The following is a 2,824-nucleotide window of genomic DNA, read 5'->3' as shown; positions in this document are numbered from 1 at the left end:
CCACAATTACAAATTCATCAGTCTATGTAATATTACCCCATACAATAACTATCAAATAACCAATTCATCACACAATCCATCTTGCCAGCACTTCCACCTGGACTACTCCTCAGAAACGTCCTCTCCATCTGAGATCCGGAAGACAGCGACGATGCAGGATGTCCCTCATCGACAGAAACCGGCGGTATAGCTCATAGCTCACATACCCTTCCTAAAGGAAAATCAAATGAAAACATGAATATACAAAAAAAACAAGTATTGTTCTAGCAACAAAGGCAGAAACTAACGAAAATGAAATCTTCACTTACAGTAGCTCCATATTTCAGGTGATCAAAAGTAAGTGGCTTCCAATCCCAGTAGTGACGAAGAAGTTCTGGAAAAGATGACTCCAGCTTCGAATAAGATTCGTCAATGATGGCTCCTGCTAAGTCCTCCATGGAGTCCCTTTCTTCGCCGCCTTTGATCATAAACTTCTCTTGGATGTCGATGTGGTACCCTTCTAGAATTCTGATGAAATCTTGAAAAAGAGCATCTCTAATATTCCTGACGCCCACACTAGAGAAAGTTATACCTCTATTCTCAAGGAAATTCTTCAGGGCAGGGCACTCCGTCCTGGCCATGCAGAAGTGATAGAGCAAAACATGATTCCGCATAGCCACTTGCATGACAGCGACTTTTCTACGCCCGTAACAATCCTTTCGCGTGAACTCCATGTCGGGACCAACAAACTTGTGCTTCTCCTCGCGCAACCAGTCCTCGTACAAGCCAATGATCTCCTCCACCTTGCCAGGCTCGTTGGTGTACCACACGTCGAGCTTCGTGTTACCATCGGCAACTATAGGATGGTACTCGGTGGTGTTCAAAAAGTCGTACATGGCAACGAGTAGCAAGGTGCCAATGGAGATTCCTAAGACCCTGCGACAAGGTTGGGGAGTGGCGAGGAGGGTGGGAACTGACTGATGTTCTGTGGCTACAATACGACGTGAAGACCTCACAAACACGGCCAGTATTTAACCTTGGCGAGGGACCTTTGAGTTACAATGCGCATTAATGTGTGAACTAGGAACAATGAATAGACGGTTGTGCTTCCGAAGCTCATAAAACCATGCACTTCGTAAAGTCACGGCTGTGCACAAATATTTGATGTCGTGGAGAAATCGAGGAGCCTCTAACTTTATTTTACGGTAACTGACACACTGAATAGTCACATCGAACAGCCGGCACATCGGTCATCAATTCCTCCTTTGAACAAAGACCACCAACAGAAGAATCCAATGAAGCAAACAAACAGCCAGCCGTACACCTTAGATCTGAAGGCCAAAACTCATCCGTGCCTCATCTAGCTAGATTCACAACATCTGTCCCTCGATAGTCAAGGCTGGTTTCAGGTGAGGCCCGGGTATGCAGGCACAAGACGCACATACGTGTGTATCAGGCACGGGTATGCAGGCACACGACGCACATACATGTCTATTCCACAGGCACGGGTATCACCACAGGCACGTAGAGATACAGGCAGCAACTCGCCGGAAACACGTGAATGCAGGCAACAAAGGCACGGAAACGTAGCCTCTACAGGCACGTGCTTCGGCTTGGCAAGGCACGAATACGGCCTTGCAATTAACGTTCTCGAGCCACGGCTAGACACCCTCTGCGTACAGACATGGAATTGCAGCTTCTCAGACGCACAAGCATGGTTTTCGAATTGGCATTCTCGAGGCACAGATACAAATCCTCTGCATAAAAATCCTCTGGATGCAAAAAAGACAGGTGGCAGAGGCATCGGTAAGAACACTCCGTTCGAGAGGCACGGTTGCAAACTCTCAAGAGGGACATCCATGTGACACTGCAGACACATAGACACGTGACATGTATCACATGAGGATACATCAAATACAAGCAGCGAATCAACGGTAGACGTGAAAGAGCCACAGTTTTAAAGTGTCTAGAGGCATGGGCGTGTAGAAGCACAGGCATGACTAGTCACAGCCACCGCATCCCCTCACGGACAGGCATCTGGCACCACATGCACGTAGAGTCACAGCCAGCGTGTCTCCTGAGACAAGCGAATGCAGGTACAGGACACACGGAACTGCAGCGTATACAGGCACGGAATTGCGACTTTTGTCGCACAGGTACGGCTTTCGAATTGGCGTTCTCGAGGCACGGGTACAAACCACCTGGACGCACAAAAGAGTGGTGGCAGAGGCACGGTTGTGTAGTCTGAAGAGAAACTGCCGTGTGACACCACCACATAGAGACATCGCGTGTGTCACATGAGGTACATGAATAGCGGAAAAGAAGCCATGGAAGTGAAGCCTCCACAGACACGGATGCGGGCTTCTAGAGGCACGGTCCCGAAGAACACAAAGACAGGAAACTGAAAATTTTGCCTCGTACGTTACCAAACGTGCCTCTCTTGTGCGAATGTGTAAAACACAACAATACAAACACAAACAAACAGCGGTGAATATAAGCCAAACAAAAAACATGCTTCTCCCAAACAATACATATGCGTCCCCTCACGGACGGGCGTCTCGCACCAAAGGCACGTAGAGTCACAGCCAGCATGACGCCTGAGACACGCAAATGCACGTACAGGAGACACCGAATTAAAGCGTATACATGCACGGAATTGCGGCTTCTCATAGTTATCGAAGCACGAGTACAAACAACCTGGACGCACAAAAGAGTGGTCGCAAAGGCACGGTTGTGTAGTGTCAAGAGGAATTGCCGTGTGAAACCAGCACGTTACAGACATGGCGTGTGTCACGGATGTACATGCATAGATGGAAAGGAGCCACGGAAGTGAAGCCTGAACATA

Source organism: Aegilops tauschii, chromosome 3 (genome assembly GCF_002575655.3).
Source record: "Aegilops tauschii subsp. strangulata cultivar AL8/78 chromosome 3, Aet v6.0, whole genome shotgun sequence".
Taxonomy (NCBI): Eukaryota; Viridiplantae; Streptophyta; class Magnoliopsida; order Poales; family Poaceae; genus Aegilops; species Aegilops tauschii.
This window is presented reverse-complemented; position numbering follows the sequence as displayed.